At 37.0% G+C, this 20739-nt stretch overlaps 2 long non-coding RNA genes across 7 annotated transcripts in view; both read right to left on the reverse strand.

Annotated features, from left to right (window-relative positions):
- Positions 1 to 20739, reverse strand: part of LOC135199272 (uncharacterized) — a 652345-nt gene that overhangs the window by 226988 nt on the left and 404618 nt on the right. The gene's annotated exons all lie outside the window — the stretch shown is intronic.
- LOC135199144 (uncharacterized) lies at positions 2945 to 5769 on the reverse strand. 5 transcript variants are annotated; one of them, XR_010310925.1, is made up of 6 exons: positions 5562 to 5769; positions 5300 to 5385; positions 4802 to 4858; positions 4565 to 4601; positions 4305 to 4390; positions 2945 to 3037 (listed from the first exon to the last, which is right to left on the reverse strand). It is a non-coding gene; the product is annotated as an uncharacterized LOC135199144 (long non-coding RNA). The 5 variants fall into 5 exon arrangements; XR_010310923.1 differs by having other exon boundaries at positions 4565 to 4649; XR_010310926.1 differs by having other exon boundaries at positions 4789 to 4858.

The following is a 20739-nucleotide window of genomic DNA, read 5'->3' on the forward strand; positions in this document are numbered from 1 at the left end:
AAAATCCTTCATATTGAATGAACCTTGTGGGGGGGGGGGGGGGGGGTGTTTTTTGGTATGCAACACCAAAATTAAATATTGTAACCTCTCCCCCCACAGTTTGCTCCAAACCCAAACTCTTGCTCACCGGCGTATGATCAAGTAAGAAAACGCCTTAAACCTCCCACCTAACCGTGGTGGTCCTAAACTTGCATAAAATAAAAAGTAGTGGTCCTAATCTTGCATAAGATAAAGTAAGGAATGCCTTAACCCTCTTAAATAAATAATCATGGTGGTACTCAACTTAAAAACTAATTCAAAAAGATATTCAGAGGGGCAATGAATACCAAATATCCCTACCTCTAATACATGTATAAACATCTCCCAACAGCTATACAGGGGAGCTCTCAAATTGTCCAGGTGGATAATAGGACTAACTAAACAGTAAACAAGTGCATTGGACTAAACCACTAACATTCACAATGCCAACTTTCACTCAATAAAACATCCACAGTTACTACACAAATTCACTCACTAGACATTACTAAACACTAGGCACACTATACACTCATAAAACACTAAGCACTTCACTATACCTCAAACACCCAGTAACCATTTACTAAACACTCACTTATTCTTAACTTCATTAAACACCAATCAATTACTAAGCATTCACTTAGCACGGAGATATCCACAAAGTAATCACCTACACACTAAAAACCAAAACAAAAAACTCATTGATGCTAAAATACTCACTAAATGCCAAAGAATGTTCATTAAAACCCTAAACACTCGATTATCAGTGAATAACATCCATTCATTACTCACTATACAAAAATACACACAGCTAGCATTCGCTAACCCACACGCGACTAATCATAAGACATTTACCAAACATTCAATGAATACTCACTAATCATTCACTAAAGCCTAACCACTTACTGATTGCTTATGCACTAAACATACGTTAAACACTAACACTGGCAATACATTTTCACTAATTTCTAAATACTCACTAAACATAATTATCAAACATTAATTCACTAAACCCACTTAGCTCACTAACATTTCCACTGATTTGCTACTCTAACATTTTTACTCAACTCTTAAACACTCACTGAATACTTAAATTAAACAATAACATTCACAAGACAAACTAAACTTTCACAGATTACTTACACAAACTTTCACAAAAAACATTTATTAAAACCCTAAAGAACCTGGCTAACCTACTGATTACTTACAAAATAGATTCAATTGGAGATCGCACTCTAGGTATATATAACCCCCTCTACGGTCCACCCCCGACTCTACGACGACTCCGTCAACATCCTGGGAGAAAGGAAAAGCCGATGCTTTTATAAGAGAATAATAACCAAAGGATGGAGGATGAGAACCATAAATACAGCAACACCCTGAGAATACATGAGAAGCATAGATACAGTATGTCATTAAGGAAAGCCATCAACCACAAAAATATGGTCTCGCATTGAACGACGTTCCCAAAACCTTATGCCCTACATTATCTACTTTAGTTTTAATCATTTTGGATAATTCCTGAATTATTTTAACTTATAAGAATTATTTCCGACAGAGCTCTTTCACCCAAAGCTCAACGCATAAATCATTATCAAGTTCAATCTTCATTGGCTTATCTTTAATACCTCTAGATGTCATTCTAGTAGTAGTAGTAGTAGTAGTAGTTAGTAGTAGTAGTAGTAGTAGTAGTAGTGGTGGTGGTGTGGTGGTGGTGGTGGTGGTGGTGGTGGTGGTTGGTGGTGTTTCAATAAAGCAAATGACTGTGTATTGTATTTAATAATGCGAAACTTATTTTAAGTGCAAAAGGTTTTGTTCTTTTTCGTCTGACCTACATAGTACTGGTACTCTCCTAGCCCGTATACTGTGGTACATCGCATACATACGAAAATGATGTTAGTCATGTAATAGCAAAAAAAATTAGATGTTAGTCATGTAATAGCAAAAAATCAGATGTTGTCATGTAATAGCAAAAAAAATCAGATGTTAGTCATGTAATAGCAAAAAAAATCAATGTTAGTCATGTAATAGCAAAAAAATCATAACAGAAACAAGAAAAAAGTATACAAGAAAAACATAAGAGCTCAATACCACACGCGACGGCCAATATGCGAGAGAAGGGGTTGTAAAATATTGAAAGCAGCAAGCACAAAAGTGATGAAGGGTTAGATAGTGAACCTCTACCTTAAAGTTTGCACAGCTGGCAAATTCTGCAACAAACAACTTCAACGGGGTGGTGTTTGACAGGGTCAATTTTGAAATGTCTCCAGGTAAATGCTGACCATGAAACCAGCAGGAATGAAAGGTAGGCATACTTTTTCGCACACTTTTGGCACCAAGAAAGTGAATTATTAAAAGGGGAAGGGGGGTCTGCTGAATTTTGGGGTCTTGCATAATGGACTACTACTATTCTTATTCAGTTTCTAAGGAATGCACTGTCAAGTCAGTCCAGTTCCTGTAGCCGTTCCTTCAGGTATTCTGTGGCTCGACGTTTACAAAGCAATCAACATTCTTCCAAACTTGAGATGTCCTCAAACTTACTTTGCCTCTAGGTGTCCTCAGAAAACTTACTTTGCCAACTGCTCATTGATTCTATTGCCTGGACGACCTTCCCGTTTATCCGATGGTCTCCGGAGGTGCTACATACACATTCTGAAATCAAAGCAGAGAACATTAGCTGATGTTCAAGAAATGTGCTGTAACTCTATATTTGAGAGAGAGAGAGAGAGAGAGAGAGAGAGAGAGAAGAATCAGGTAACCGGCTGTGAGTGAAGTACCGGTGAGTGAAGTACGAAGCCTAAGCCAAAACGAAAAGTCTCTGTAGTCCGCCTTCACATCTTTGAAAAGATGCTCTCCTCGTCACATCTTATACACCCTCTGTGATAGAGAGAGAGAGAGAGAGAGAGAGAGAGAGAGAGAGAAGAACTTACCTGGCAGTTGCCTCCTTACATGCCTCATAACGAGCCCATGGTCCAAGACAGTAAGGCCCGAACTCTCACCCAATATCAGTTCCACCATCATTCTAAAACAAAACAAAACAAACTATTGTTTACCACCACCCTAGTTAGGTAGCTTGCAACGAGGAAGAGGAAACCACGGAATATAACAACTGAACGTTAAGGTAACAGACAAAAGTACAGCTGCTGAACTGCATAAGAAAAAATATTTAAATCTAAGACAACCAGGACGACTTTAATGAAACTCATAAAAAAGGAAAATCAATAAATCCACGTTAATTTGAGTTATGCAAGGTCTGAAATCAATAGACACACACACGGGTGATGTGATAAGACTCCAGTGCACCTACATCGTTTGATAAGAAGGGACAAACCTTATGTCCTCAAAAGGAAGATAAAGACCCAACAGAAAAACTATAAGTCGTTACGAAAATGGTAAAAACTGAAATATACCATGTGGGCATTAAGAAGGGACAATTCGTATGTGCTCAAAAAGGAAGATAAAGACCAACAGAAAACTATAAGTCGTTACAAAAATGGTAAAAAAGAAATATACCATGTGGGAAATTCAGGCCAAAATAAGGTACAGTAAAAAGCAGTGAGGAACATTTCCCAACTAAACTGATAAAGCGTATTTACTTAGTGAAGATTTTGTATACTTTCTCTGCAGTCTCATATGGAGTTTCGTGAATGGTGTCTATTTAGTTTCGAGTTATAAAAAAAGAAAAAAAAATTCGAGTTATAAAAAAAGAAAAAAAAAATTCAAGTTATATCTAAACAGGACTCCAGAGGTCTGGAAATAATAATCATTATTATTAACATCAAGTGGAAAGGGTGAAAATTAGTAAGAAAAGTTACAATGTTAAGAAAACAAGCTATATACCAAGAGAGAAATGGCTAACATTTTGAAAAATGCAGTTTAGCCATTAGAATTATCATAGAGTAAGGCGGTTTAAATATTGAAAAGACCAAACTCAAGAGATCAAAGGTTAGATAGTGAGCCTCTACCCTAAAGTTGAACAATTGGTAAATTCTGCAACAAACAACTTCAAGGGAGTGGAGTAGACAACGTCAATTTAGAAATATCCTCCGGGTAATTCTGGCCAGGAAACAAGCAGGAATGAAAGGTAAGCATACTTTTTTCCAAACATTTTTATGGCACCAAGAAAGTGAATTATTAAAAGGGGGAGGGGGGTCTGCTGAATTTTGGGGTCTTGCATGATGGACTACTACTATCCTAATTCAGTTCCTGTAGTTGTTCCTTCAGGTAATCTGTGACTAGACTTTCACCAAGCAATCAACCTTAAACTTGAGATGTCTTCAGAAACTCACGTTGCCACCTGGCTCTGATTATTCTATTGCCTAGGACGACCTTCCCGTTTATCCGCTGGTCTCCCACAGGTGCTACATACCAGATTCTGAAATCAAGGCAGAGAATTCTGAAATCAAAGCAGAGAAACATTAGCTGAAGTTCAAGAAGTGTGCTGTAACAAATATTTTCACTAATTTTATATTATATATATATAAACATATAATATAAATACCAAATGGGGATGGGTTGAAAAAGTTTTTTTATAAAAGTTTATACTTACAAGCAGAATACCAGCTCAAGGTAGGAGCTGTCAGATTCTGAAAAAAGTGTTTTGCGTATACTTACTCAATGTGGTTTTTTGCAAGCTAAAATGAAAATAAAAATATTCTACGTTTAGCCTAAGCCCTTATCTAATATGTTGGCAATGTTTAAGAAGTTCAGTGAATTTTTTCTATTACCAAAAATATATCAGTACATAGTTAAAAGGAGATTCAAACTAATTACATTTGGACTATACCTGAGAAACATGTCACCCTTACTTGAAGATGTCCTCACACAGAAATGAAACCTGAACCTATAAATATACAAAAAAAAATTTTGAAAAACAATTATACTTTCCTGAATACAAGGCTTTCAAGACAGAAATGATACCTGAATCTCTAAATCCACAAATTATACTTTACTGAACACTAGGCAAAAATCAATCACCCAACTAAACATAGAAATTCAACACACCTAAAACACAAAAGATTCCATACAAATCTGAAACCAAAGGAAAACGTCTAATCAAGAAAGAATAATGTTAAAAATAAAAAAAATAAAATAATAAAAAGTGGGGGGGTTTGGTGAATTTTGGAGTTTGGCATGAAGGACTACTACTCTATTCAGTTTTCTAAGGAATGCACTGCCAGGCAGTCAGTCGGTTTCCTGTAGCTGTTCCTTCAGGTAATTCTGTGACTAGACTTTCACCAAGCAATCACTACCTTTAAAACTCGAGATGTCTTCAGAAACTTACTTTGCCACCTGGCTCTGATTATTCTATTGTCTAGGACGACCTTCCCGTTTAACCGCTGGTCTCCCACAGGTGCTACATACCAGATTCTGAAATCAAGGCAGAGAAACGTTAGGTAAAGTTTCAAGGAATGTGCTGTAACAAAACACACTCACTAATTTTATATAGGTTATATACGTATATATACACATATAAATACCAGGGGATGGGTTGAAAAAGAACAACCAAGATGTTTTTTTTTTTATAAAATACAGTCTATACTTACAAGCAGAACACCAGCTCAAGGTAGGAGCTGTCAGATTCTGAAAAAAAGTTTTGAGTAAACTTACTCGATATGGTTCTTTGCAAGCTACAATGAAAATACAAATATTATACGTTTAGCCTAAGCCCTTATCTAATATGTTGGCAATGTTTACAACATTTGCACTATACCCGAGAAACATGTCACCCTTACTTGAAGATGTCCTCATACACAAATGACTGTACCTCTATAAAAACAAAAAAATATAAAAAAAAAAATATAGTTTTGAACCAATTATACTTTACTGAACAGAAGGCTTTCAAGACAGAAATGTTATCTGAATCTGTAAATCCCAAATTATACTTTGACTGAACGCAGGCAAAAATCAATCACCCAACTTAATAAAGAATTCAACACACTAAAACACAAAAGATTCCATACAAATCTGCAAAAGAAAAAAAAAAAGAAAAAAAAAAAAAAAAAAACTGTATAACTAAGAAAGAATATGCTTATAAATAAAAAAAAAATAATAAAAAAAGAGGGGAGAGGTCAGGAACAAGGTGCAGATTACAAACAAGGCACCGAAATTAAATAAAATAAATAATTAATATACAATGGGGAATCTAGAACACAAAAGCCTCAATATAACCAGCACCAAAATACATTTTTCAACGCAAGAGTTTTCAAAGGCTCTCACGTAAGTGGATATTTAAGAGCTACACTGCCTCTAATCTGGATTCCACATATCAGTATACAAATAAATATTTTTACACATTTTACACTGTCCCATCTAGTTTCACATTGCTTATTATAAACACATTCGGCAAACCATAGGCCTGTGCTAATATAAGGTGTCCTACCAATACACACAACATCAAGACAACACGGAGAAAACCCAAGTTTCATGTGCGAAACTTCAAATACACACCTGAAAACAGAATGCCCAGATTAGTAGCATCATTCAACAAAGTAGTCTTAAATTAGTACCCTAATCACGAATTTTAATAACAGTGTGTACCATCCACCAAAATAACATCCTATACCTATATACTACACACACTGGTACCATAAACGTTACAATACACACTACATTTAATGTACCACAAAACGTTACAATACCATCTCTACCTGATAACGCTTATTTTCAAACCGCTTATAACACATCACCCACCTTCATTAAAACTAACATTGCCACGAAATTCGAACGATTATCATCTATTACCTTCACCTATAGCCCTCAACTTAATATTAGACCATTCTTAAGTTTATAATTCTAGCACCACCGTAACTAGAACGATACTGATAATACCTTAATATCCGTTCAGGCCCTCTGCAAGAATCCCTTCTCAACCTTCGCTTTTGCTAATTCACTTTCCCTCATTACGTTCAAAATAAGGCCTTGGTAAGCTTTCAAATGAGTGTCCCAATCATCATTAATAGTCATCAATATAAACCACACCTTTCTAATCGTACACAGTGTTCTTGATCAAACCGTGTTTTTAACCATATACGTACATATTTCACTTCCTTTGCAATATAAGGAGGTGTTTCACTGCAGTGGCAATAACATTCTACGCCATGTTCTTCGACAGATGTTCGTTCATCTGGTATACCGAAAACAATTCTTTATATTCGAACACAAACTTCTTCAGATACCTACGTTTCTTATCTTATTACCTGATGGCCAATTACTATCAATACCACCATAGTGACCCTCATTTGAGTTTCTCTGCAAGAAGAATAAAGGTTATTGACCTCGGGTGATTCTTTCTTATATTTTTCCATGGAGAATGTTTCAGTGGCGTGCATTCCCAACATCAACGTTATGCTCTAAGACAAGTGTGGCGTGGCATTCCCAACATCAACGTTTTTCATAACTCTCATGAGAAACTGAACCATCAATTTTCCAAAGAAGTCTTAATACCTGATGACGAGTTACCATCATCCCGTTCCCTTATATTCCTTTAACATATTGATATGGCAAAGTTGCAAAGGTTTCCTCCCACCTCTTCAGAGCACCCTGACTTTCAGGATAAGGAGATGAGTCACATGTTTTGATACCCACTCTAGCCATTTTCTCCTTAAAATAATATTAGTTTTAGAATTTTCATGTAAATATTTGTTTTCGAATTTCATGTATACTGTGTTTTCGAATTTCATGTATACTGTTACCAACCTGTAAAGAACGTTGTTCATTATCTTAAACTTTGACTGTTAAATCATCCACCTCACCTGACTCAACTGGAAGGTCCCGGAATTCGTTTCTGAACTTTAATTAACAATATGAAACCCAACCCATTATACGTTAACCGAAAGACAGGCAAAAAGTTTTTTAGTAATGCAAAGATGAAGGTCCAGAGAACACTGTCTGAAACTCCCACATAGCAGTACAGTATCCCTCGGCCACCCATTGGGTGGAGGGGGGGGGGGGGTGGGGGGGAGTAAGTCTTAACTCACAGACTGAAGAAATGTCACTTGGTCCAGAGCATCCAATGTCAGGCCCCGACCTCTCACCGCACTACAGTTCAACCACGACTCTCAAAAAAAAAAAAAAAAAAAAAAAAAAAAAAAAAAAAAAAAAAAAAAAACACACACAACACACACCTTAGTAAGGTAGTCTGCAACAAGATGGAGGAATCAAGGAATAAAACAACTTAACATTACGGTTAACAGAGAAGTACACTGCTGAACCGAATAAAAAAATTACCCATAAGAAAAGTCATATTTGGAGGGAAAAAAAAAAAAAAAAAAAAAAAAAAACAAAAAAAAAAAAAAAACTAAGCCACTCAGGTGGAGGGGGCTGGCTGAAGAGAAGTCACTCACACACCCTACAAAGCTAACAGACTAATATACCAAACTCTTAGTAATTTGTATTTTTCCTAGCAATACTTACCTCAAACTACTTTTCTAGGATTTGTCAAATCCCGACCAGAAAATTCCCGTAGTAGTATTTGCTCTAACCTGCCAGGTCCAGTTCCATGCCATGCCTTGTTCGAAGCCGCAGCCGCCCAAGAATTCGGCAGCATAGTTGCGAAGTCTCCCGAGACTACGGAGACTTCGGATCGTCGTATGAGGCGACGGGAGCCTACGAGGCCTCAGATGCCCCTACCGCGCTGGACAAAAATGTTTTGTCATTTAACATTCAATAGTTCACTAATAATAATTAATAAAATAATTACATGACAAGATGACAATACTCATACACTCAATACCAAAAGTTCTAAAGATTATAAATTTCAATGCCTCCAATATACTTAGTTATGAATAATTTCTGATCCTGGAAAAACAGTATTATTTAATGTCTCAAACTCTATATGATTTAAATCTAAATATCTAACACAAAACATTATTTCACTTTGTTCTCTTACTCTATTGCCTAAAAATCTACAGTCCTGTTTTACAAACCCTCAGAACATCCTAATCATTTACAAACGAGTCAAGTTTCAGCCATTTCTTCCTCAAGTTACATACTATTTCTTTCACATTTTTCATGACAGTATGTCTGCCCATTTTTTAATGCTCATACTCTTCGTGTACCAAAAGTTCCAAAGATTACGAAAATCTCAAGAGAGACTCCAGTAATACTTAGTATGACCATTTCTGATCCATGGAAAACAGTTTATTCTTGTTTAACGTCTCAAACTATATTCCAATGTAAAAAGACTTGCATTTTATAGGTTTTCGGCATATTTCACCAGGTATGACCCAGATGAGGGACCGCAGATTTGAAATAGGGCATGATTTGTTTTTCCATGAATTAAATTTGAATATCTAATAATGTCTAAATCACGATTTGCAATAGCTCTATTTATCATACCTACAATAATTCACTTTCTTGGTGCCATAAATGTTGGAAAAAAGTATGCTTTACCTTTCATTCCTGCTTGTTTCCTGCCAGAATTACCTGGAGATATTTGCTAAATTGACGTTGTCTAACTACCACTCCTTGAAGTTGTTTGTTGCAGAATTTGCCAATTGTTCAACTTTAGGGTAGAGGTTCACTATCTAACCTTTTATCACTTGAGTTTGGTCTTTTCAATATTTTAAAGCCTTACTCTATGATAATTCTAATGGCTAACTGCATTTTTCAAAATGTTAGCCATTTCTCTCTTGGTATATAGCTTGTTTTCTTAACATTGTAACTTTTTTCTTACTAATTTTCACCTTTCCACTTTGACTTGATGTTAATATAATGATTATTATTTCCAGACCTCTATGAGTCCTGTTGTTTTTTTTTAGATATAACTTGAATTTTTTTTTTCTTTTTTTTATAACTCGAATTTTTTTTTCTTTTTTTATAACTCGAAACTAAATAGACACCATTCACGAAACCTCCATATGAGACTGCAGAAAGTATACAAAATCTTCACTAAGTAAATACGCTTTATCATTTAGTTTGGGAAATGTCCTCACTGCTTTTTACTGTACCTTTGGCCTGAATTTTCCCACATGGTATATTTCTTTTTTACCATTTTTGTAACGACTTATAGTTTTTTGGTCTGTTGGTCTTTATCTTCCTTTTTGAGCACATACGAATTGTCCTTCTTAATTTCCCACATGGTATATTTTCATTTTTACCATTTTCGTAACGACTTATAGTTTTTCTGTTGGTCTTTATCTTCCTTTTTGTTTTTTTTTTTTAGGGACATAAGGTTTGTCCCTTCTTATCAAACGATGTAGGTGCACTGGAGTCTTATCACATCACCCGTGTGTGTGTCTATTGATTTTCAGACCTTGCATAACTCAAATTAACGTGATTTATTGATTTTCCTTTTTATGAGTTTCATTAAAGTCGTCCTGGTTGTCTTAGACTTGAATATTTTTTTTCTTATGCAGTTCAGCAGCTGTACTTTTGTCTGTTTACCTTAACGTTTCAGTTGTTATATTCCGTGTTTTCCTCTTCTCGTTGCAAGCTACCTAACTATGGTGTTAACAATAGTTTTTTTTTTGTTTTAGAATGATGGTGGAACTGATATTGGGTGAGAGTTCGGACCTTACTGTCTTGGACCATGGGCTCGTTATGAGGCATGTAAGGAGGCAACTGCCAGGTAAGTTCTCTCTCTCTCTCTCTCTCTCTCTCTCTCTCTCTCTCTCTCACACATGAGGGTGTATAAGATGTGACGAGGAGAGCATCTTTTTCAAAGATGTGAAGGCGGACTACAGAGACTTTTGGCTTAGGCTTCGTACTTCACTCACAGCCGTTACCTGATTCTCTCTCTTTCTCTCTCTCTCTCTCTCAAATATATAGTTACAGCACATTTCTTGAACATCAGCTAATGTTTCTCTGCTTTGATTTCAGAATATGGTATGTAGCACCTCCGGAGACCATCGGATAAACGGGAAGGTCGTCCCAGGCAATAGAATAATCAGAGCCAGTTGGCAAAGTAAGTTTCTGAGGACACCTAGAGGCAAAGTAAGTTTGAGGGTTGATTGCTTTGTAAAAGTCGAGCCGCAGAATACCTGAAGGAACGGCTACAGGAACTGACTGACTTGACAGTGCATTCCTTAGAAACTGAATAAGAATAGTAGTAGTCCATTATGCAAGACCCCAAAATTCAGCAGACCCCCTTTCCCTTTTAATAATTCACTTTCTTGGTGCCAAAAGTGTGCGAAAAAGTATGCCTACCTTTCATTCCTGCTGGTTTCATGGTCAGCATTTACCTGGAGACATTTCAAAATTGACCCTGTCAAACACCACCCCGTTGAAGTTGTTTGTTGCAGAATTTGCCAGCTGTGCAACTTTAAGGTAGAGGTTCACTATCTAACCCTTCATCACTTTTGTGCTTGCTGCTTTTCAATATTTTACATCCCTTCTCTCGCATATTGGCCGTCGCGTGTGGTATTTGAGCTCTTATGTATTTTCTTGTATACTTTTTTCTTGTTTCTGTTATGATTTTTTTTGCTTATTACATGACTAAACATTGATTTTTTTTTGCTATTACATGACTAACATCTGATTTTTTTTGCTATTACATGACTAACATCTGATTTTTTTGCCTATACATGACTAACATCTAATTTTTTTTTGCTATTACATGACTAACATCATTTTCGTATGTATGCGATGTACCACAGTATCGGGCTAGGAGAGTACCAGTATACTATGTAGGTCAGACGAAAAAGAACAAAACCTTTTGCACTTAAAATAGTTTTCGCATTATTAAATACAATACACAGTCATTTGCTTTATTGAACACCACCACCACCACCACCACCACCACCACCACCACCACTACTACTACTACTACTACTACTACTACTACTACTACTACACTACTACTACTATACTACTACTACTAGAATGACATCTAGAGGTATTAAAGATAAGCCAATGAAGATTGAACTTGATAATGATTTATGCGTTGAGCTTTGGGTGAAGAGCTCTGTCGGAATAATTCTTATAAGTTAAAATATTCAGGAATTATCCAAAATGATTAAAACTAAAGTAGATAATGTAGGGCATAAGGTTTTGGGAACGTCGTTCAATGCGAGACCATATTTTTGTGGTTGATGGCTCTACTTAATGACATACTGTATCTATGCTTCTCATGTATTCTCAGGGTGTTGCTGTATTCATGGTTCTCATCCTCCATCCTTTGGTTATTACTCTTATAAAAGCATCGGCTTTTCCTTCCTCCCCAGGATGTTGACGGAGTCGTCGTAGAGTCGGGGTGGACCGTAGAGGGGGTTATATATACCTAGAGGTGCGATCTCCAATTGAATCTATTTTGTAAGTAATCAGTGTGGTTTAGCCAGTCTTTAGGGTTTTAATAAATGTTTTGTGAATGTTTGTGTAAGTAATCTGTGAATGTTTAGTTTGTCTTGTGAATGTTATTGTTTAATTTAAGTATTCAGTGAGTGTTTAGAGTTGAGTAAAAATGTAGAGTAGCAATCAGTGAATGTTTAGTGAGCTAAGTGTTTAGTGAATTAATGTTTGATAAATATGTTTAGTGAGTATTTAGAAATTAGTGAAAATGTATTGCCAGTGTTAGTGTTTAACGTATGTTTAGTGCATAAGCAATCAGTAAGTGATTAGGCTTTAGTGAATGATTAGTGAGTATTCATTGAATGTTTGGTAAATGTCTTATGATTAGTCGCGTGTGGTTAGCGAATGTTTAGTGTGTGTATTTTTTGTATAGTGAGTAATGAATGGATGTTTATTCACTGTTAATCGAGTGTTTAGGGTTTTAATGAACATTTGGCATTTAGTGAGTATTTAGCATTCAATGAGTTTTGGGTTTAGTGTGTAGTGATTACTTTGTGGATATCTCGTGCTAAGTGAATGCTTAGTAATTGATTGGTGTTTAATGAAGTTTAAGAATAAGTGAGTGTTTAGTAAATGGTTACTGGGTATTTGAGGTATAGTGAAGTGCTTAGTGTTTTATGAGTATAGTGTGCCTAGTGTTTAGTAATTGTCTATGAGTGATTTGTGTAGTAACTGTGGATTTTTATTGAGTGAAAGTGCATTGTGAATGTTAGTGTTTAGTCAATGCACTTTACTGTTTAGTTAGTCCTATTATCCACCTGGACAATTTGAGAGCTCCCCTGTATAGCTGTTGGGAGATGTTTATACATGTATAGAGGTAGGGATATTTGGTATTCATTGCCCCTCTGAATATCTTTTTGAATTAGTTTTTTAAGTCGAGTCCCACCACCATGATTATTTTATTTAAAGAGGGTTAAGGCATTCCTTACTTTATCTTATGCAAGATTAGGACCACTACTTTATTTTATGCAAGTTTAGGACCACCACGGTTAGGTGGGAGGTTTAAGGCTTTTCTTACTTGATCATACGCCGGTGAGCAGAGTTTGGGTTTGGAGCAACTGTGGGAGAGGTTACAATATTTAATTTGGTGTTGCATACCAAACACCCCCCCCCCCCCCCCCAAGTCATTCAATATGAAGGATTTTTTTTATACAGTCTCTCTCTCTCTCATATAATATGCCTATATTTGGCCTCCCTCATTTTTTAATTGCTTTTTTTCTTATCACAGTTGAATATAAAAAAAAACCCGTGGAAGACCAATGGCCTTGATATCAAGTCTGCCTAATGCGAGTAGCCTATAATAATAAATCCCCTTTCATTCAAAGGTAAGAAACGGCGTAGTTTATGGTATTTAAGCTCTTGTATATTTTCTTATACGTAAAGGTTTTTCGTGTTACTTGTTATGAAGTTTCGCTATTACATGACTAACATCACTCGGTAATAATCGAACATCATTCTATTATCAAAAGTATTGCGCTTCTGTTGACAGTTTCCTACTTACGGGAAGGAGGAGAACTTCACGCACGCATTAAATGTAAGTTCGAAGTATAATAAATTTTTTTTCTAATAATTTTTCTGCAATGTCTGCTGTGTTCATTTCTCTCAACATTTAAAATCATTTGTATATGTGTATATACTATTTGAAAATATATGTATTTAATGAATTACACGATTCTCTCTCTCTCTCTCTCTCTCTCTCTCTCTCTCTCTCTCAGGTGTGCGAAGGGATGGGTGAACCCATGTTAATTAAATAAGATTAGCGTGATATTGGGAAAACGCCATTCTTTTAGGGTTACCCCATGACTCGGGAAGTGTGGATTTTTTGTCTGTGTTTTCTTGAATGCCTAATGGCTGATTTCTGTTCAGAATTAGCAAAACTGTATTTCCTGTACTTATGCGTCTCTCTCTCTCTCTCTCTCTCTCTCTCTAAGTTGAGAACTTTAATTAGTTTTATTGTGTGTGTGTGAGAGAGAGAGAGATGAAATGGACCGTGTGCTCTCTGTCTCTGAGCAGCAATCTTCTGTGATGCCTTCGTCGGCCAGTCACCAACCACAATCGTTTCCGTTCTACAACACAACCCCGCCCCCGTTCCCCCTCAGACTTTGAGACACCCCTGAACACGTGTTCAGCCAAGGAAGTTGAAAGTTACCTAGAACTAATATTGCGACAGAATTCAAGATTCGAATGAATTTTTCTCATATTTAAACCATTCGTATCACTGATGAACATCTAAATCGTGCATTTCTAACCTACATCTCGAAAGGAGACAGACACACTAAGCAGTTTTGTTTTCTGTTGCCATACTTGGTATTTCAAACTTAGAATTTTTTTTTTTTTTTTTTTATTATTTCACACGGGAGCAACGGTGTCATAATAACTGTTCACTGGTCACCGTACACAGTAGCCCATTTCCTACACAAGTTAACGTATAATTTTATAATTAACAAATATGCACTTCAAGAAAACCCTGACACAAAACGTACATGCATGTGCACATGCCCATTGCTGTTGACCTGATTTTATCTGTAATCGTCTTTGTTATTTCATGGTTTAGTTGTTATTGTTATTCAGAAGATGAAGAAACCCATTTATATAGAAACTTCCAAAGATTATCATCACTATTATAATTATTGTTAATATTATCCAAAGATTATTGTCATTATTATAATTATTGTTAAACCAAACAAAAACTTCTTTCAGTTTTCTTCTGAAGATTGAAAAAGAAACCCACAAAATCACTTTGTAACTTGTTTACTTCTGTAAATACTTGGAAGTAAACAAGTTACAAGTGATTTTTTGGGTTTCTTTTTCAATTATTGTTAATATTATTATTAGCTACAGCAAGGGAAGAGGTGTAAGGTTAAACTTATAGGTTCTACTTGTGGACGAATGAATTTTTTTTTTTTTTTGTGTTGGGGGGGTGTGTGTTTTGTTAAGGTGGCTATTTTCCTACGAGATAAATAGTGTAATATAATAATAATAATAGTGTAATATTATAACGTCAGGTATTTCCTTTCTTAAAACTAGAAACTGAGTGTTGGTTGTATGTTCATCCAATAGATGGCGTTGGTTGTCCATTCTATCATCCTTGGGTGTTGTTTGCATTCGCTTTAATAGATGGCGTTGGTTGTTCTGTTTGTTATTTTAGTGTCCTTGGTATTACTTATCGTGACACACTACCTTGCCTTGCCTTGCTTGACATTATCTTGCCTAATGGTGTCTTGTCTGTTTGACATCTTGTCTTAACTTGTATGGCCTGTTGGATGTACCATTTTACGTACCTGGTGCAAGATCTGTCATCATGGATCTACCATCTTCAGCCATCTAGACAATTTCAAGAATGTACCCACATTCTAAACCACTACGTACCATCTTCAGCCATCTAGATAATTTCAAGAGTGTACCCACATTCCAACCTACGTGTCATCTATTACTATTATAAGTTATTCTATTTATTGAATAAATTAATAATTTTTATAATTCTTTTTACTTTATACCAGTCTAGCCAAAGTGTTATGTAACAAGCGCCTAATATATTTCCATCTATGCAAATAAAAGCTTGACAAATAATAATAAACTTCATTTCTACAGTACGTTGAGTCTATGTTGGTCTACAGTGAGGACAGCGTCCTTATAGTTAGTGTTTTAAAGCCTTATTCCAACCGGAATTTAGCTGCTAGATTGGATTCCAACTGGAATTTTAGGTACTATACTAGATTGCAACCGGAATTTTAGGTACTAGACTGGATTGCAACTGGAATTTTAGGTACTTGATATAATTTTAGGTCTAAACCATTCTCTCTCTCTCTCTCTCTCTCTCTCTCTCTCTCTCTCTCTCTCTCTCTCTCTCTCTCTCTCTCTCTTTATTCCGACTTACCATACTCTGGTCAGATTAGTGTTTAATTTCGACTTTACCATAAAATATCAAAATAAACCTATACATCTTTAGAAAGCTTTTTATCCCCTTGGACTAATCCATTATGGTTATGCCTATATATATGATTAGCAGTTTTTGACTTTGAAAAATAGCCCAGTAACCGGGATCAGTTGATGCAGTGTGCGATGCCAATGTGATGTTTTAGGTATAATTTAGTCGTCAGAGGTCGTGTTAATGGTAGATAGTTAACGTTATCGTTATGTGTGAGAGAGAGAGAATGAATGAATTATAAAAGTGAGAGAATTTTAAACATATGCCGATTATTGTGTCTGTAATTTTTAAAATATGATGTTTCCTTTTTAGGGTTGTAGAGCTCCGCCCTCACGACTACTGGAGGGAGGACTGCACGCACTCATTCAGTGTAAGTTTAAGTGATCCAATTATAATATTATCCATTTGCCATCATGTTTGCAATGTCTGCTGTGTTCATCACACAATCTCTTCGTCTTCCCTTCTTCCTTCTACCCCGCACTTCCCTTTCCATCGTATGTCTTCCAGCATGATGTTCTTCTCTTCGTAACAGGTGTCCAAACCATCGAAGCCTTCCCTCCTGTATTTTCTTATATATTTTAACTATCTTTGGCGACAAATAATCAGGCGTAGTGAAAAGGTTCCACCAACCCTGAAATCTATTCTTAAAAAAGTACTGCTATGAGCAGGAGAGGATTTGGGATAAAGGGCCTTCCCTTTGCTCTCTTTGCTATACGTAATCATCCAAATTGTTCCACGGGTATCTCTGTTCGAGTTGATTTTTGGATACTAAACTATGTGGTCCTCTAGAAATTTTCCTTGAATTGTTGACATAAAGAATTGATTAAGAGTTTAATCATAAAGAATTGAATGTGGGCGAGTTCTTTGAGGACCTGAGAAGGAGATTATCGACAGCCTGGAAATTTGCCCAGGATCATTGGAATTGTCTAGGGCCTCATGAAGGGAAATTATGATAAGAAAAGTAATGCACGTTCGTTTTGAGCCAGATGAGGTTAGGTAGTGATACGTACAGACGTCGGACAATTTTCTGGAACCTTGGAAGGTAACACCCGGAAATTATCTGATGTTATTAAAGGTGGGTACACACGTGCGAACCGAACCTTGTATTGTAACCGATTCTTGTAACAAAACGCAAAGTGTGGACGGTTTCCTCGAAGCCGAACTCCGAACCCGCGAGGTTCGAGGCTCGGTTCGCCCTCCGTCCCGCCAATTGTCGGTTTTTGGGCCCCGCATCAAAGGGAGGTCTCTTTGAACGTTACGCCATGTGTGGACGGGACCTGTATGACACGCGTAACAACAGAGGTTGCTGAACTTGTTAACACCGACTATGAACAAGACCGTCCATAGTAGAGTCCCTTGTTTTGGTCAGTCAGTACGTATATGTCTACCATGGCTGATTGAAGTGACGAAGAGGTCCTTCAATTTATTAGCTATTACGAAGAAAAGACTCCACTGTGGCCAGAAACTAATTGGAATCTCAAGTCAGCGAGTAATTCCCGACCACTGTATTCTACCCTTCTAGTATATAAACTTAATTGCCACCATCTTCTTTTATTTCGCTTCATCTTCGTTAAATAATGTGTATAAATGTACGCGGCAGCTGCTACTTGCATGGTGGCCTTCGTCGATAATCAACCCGACAGAGACAGACTGGTGATCGCAGTGGATTGAATGAAGTTACGTGCTTAACGTGGTTACGGTTCGTCCTCTACATTTTTGACACCTTGTAACCGTATATGCGTAACTCAGTTACACATACAAGGTTCGGCTCGCACAGTGTGTACCCACCGTAGGTGGGTACACACGTGCGAACCGAACCTTGTATTGTAACCGATTCTTGTAACAAAAACGCAAGTGTGGACGGTTTTCCTCGAACCCGAACCCCGAACCCGCGAGGTTCGAGGCTCGGTTCGCCCTCCGTCCCCGCCAATTGTCGGTTTTTGGGCTCCGAATCAAAGGGAGGTTTTCTTTAAACGTTATGCCATGTGTGGACGGACCTGTTATGACACGCGTAACAACAGAGGTTGCTGAACTTGTTACACCGACTATGAACAAGACCGTCCATAGTAAGAGTCCCTTGTTTTGGTGAGTCAGTACGTATATGTCTACCATGGCTGATTGAGTGACGAGAGGTCTTCAATTTATTAGCTATTACGAAGAAAAGACTTTACTGTGGCCAGAAACTTCTTGGAATCTCATGTCAGCGAGTAATTCCCGACCACTGTATTTTACCCTTCTAGTATATAACCTTGATTGCCACCATCTTCTTTTATTTCGCTTTTCATCTTCGTTAAATAATGTGTATAAATATACGCGGCAGCTGCTACTTGCATGTAGTTTAGAAGGCATTGGTGGTCTCCAGTAGTTTAGAGGTAGAGACCCGGGTCTGTAGGTGGTGGTAGTAGCAGTGGAAGTAGTATTAGTTTTGTACATCTGATAATTAATCCTGATAGTGACTATAAGTTTTATTGAAGCTCTGAAAGCTGAATAGAATTAAGAACGAGGGAACGGATGATTTAATAAAACCAGGTTCTGTGAATAGAGGTTTGATGTAGGTTTAGTCGTCCTAGTGATTGTGGTACCTACAAAATATCAGAATGAAGATGTGCTTAGGTTTAGCACATGAGGAATTACTAAAGCCCCTTTGCATACAAATCCTGCGATTGGAGAGCCTTTTGCAGAGATTGTGTGTGTGGTTGGGCCATTTCCCAGAATTGAATCTGGATTTACTCATCTTTGTTCATAAGCAAATAAACCTTCGATCTTGAAATTTGTCATTTTAACTATATTGGACAGTCAGGTTTCCAGAACTTTTCGTATGAGGAAAATTACAGCGAAGGTGGTTTGTTTCCAGGTATGGGTTGTCTCATAAAATTCAAACAGATTGTGGCACGAATTTCACGAGCAAGATGTATTTCGAGTAAATGTGCTGAAGTGGTCATTGCATCAGCACATTACCAGTGTACCTTACCACCCAGAGTGTCTGGCCTAGTGCTAGTGGAAAGGTCCCACCAAATCCTTAAATTTGAGTTGATATTTGGACACTCAGTACGTGGTCCTCTTGAAATATTCCATGAATTGAATCATAAAAAATTGAATGTGGGTGTGTAATTTTCCCAGGATAATTTAGAATCTTCTCTGGCCTCGATGAAGGAAAATAATTATAGAAAATTAAGGCAGGCTCGTTTGAGCCAGGTGAGTTTCTTTAGGTAGAGAGTACAGACTGACAATTTTCCGGCCTAGGTTACAAAGGGCCTTGGAAGGTACCCCGTAAATTGTCTGATGTCAACTATGACGTGGAAGCTCCTAGGATCAAACGAAAGTGCTGGATATTCTATATCAAAATACAGGCAAAGTCCTTATTGATTAAATCCAGTAAAGCGTGATATTGTCGAGTGGGAAATTGATTAGACCTTCGGTGAAGTCCTTGAAGTTACTCGATACCAGCAAGGTCAATACTAATACTCACGTGGCCGTTGCCACGTATCGTGTATAACTAAAGTAGATCATTTAAAAAAGTTATTGCCAGGTTCCCCCTATCTTGATCGAGCTCGCAAGATCTCCGCTTTGTGATGCCCTTTGGTCTTTACGAATGTAACGTAATGCCCTGTGGGATGAAGAACATTTGGTAATTTGCCAAGGGACAAAAATTTCAATGGTATACTTAATGTGAGAGATACTTGTTACAAAACTCACAACAGTATTGATGTCTTAACGGTTAAGTAATTTTTTTTTCTCTTCTCGCCTCGCCCTTCTCATTTCTTCTTCGTAGTGTTATGATTTGAGTGGTAGAAAAAAATCTATTTTAAAATACATATGTCTTTGAGGGAGGAGGAAGGTGTCAAATTAACTTAATTTATTGATTTTCCTTTTTAGAAGTCCTTTTATCAGCCTTGTTTGTTCTTATTTTCAATTAATTATTTTTTAGTTTTGTTCCGTGATCCCTCCTCCCGTTGCAAACTACCTAATTATCGCGTTAACGAATTTTTTTTTCTCCCAATTGCGGTGGAACCAAGTGCTGTAAGTGGAGGCATTCCAAAGTGACTATTGGTCTCAAGCCCTTTGAAGGCGAAGGCATACCCGCCTGAAGATATGAGGAAGACCCTGACATGTTTTCCCGACAACTGGCCGCAATCTGGTTGGGACTGCATACCCCAAAGGTCTGAGCATTTACAAGATCATGATAAAAGACCTGAAGCAGTCCTCTGTAGTACTGAAATCAGTGGCGACCCTTTGGAGAAGGAAATAATATAACCATTGTTCTTTGAGTCACCTGTCTTTAATAAAACGTACGCACGTAAGCCAGTGTCTGCAACTTCAATCATGGCTTTAAAGGTAACTAAGAAGGGATTAGAAAAATTGAAAATTACGAACTTGTTTCGTTCTACATATTCAAGGGAGAGTAATCTTATTTTTTCTCGAACGAACAAGAGTAATTTTATTTTTCTTTAAAGCGACAATTCGTTCATATATGTGACAGTTTCTACTTCATTGTATGTCTGGTCTCG

This window comes from Macrobrachium nipponense, chromosome 25 (genome assembly GCF_015104395.2).
Source record: "Macrobrachium nipponense isolate FS-2020 chromosome 25, ASM1510439v2, whole genome shotgun sequence".
Classification (NCBI taxonomy): Eukaryota; Metazoa; Arthropoda; class Malacostraca; order Decapoda; family Palaemonidae; genus Macrobrachium; species Macrobrachium nipponense.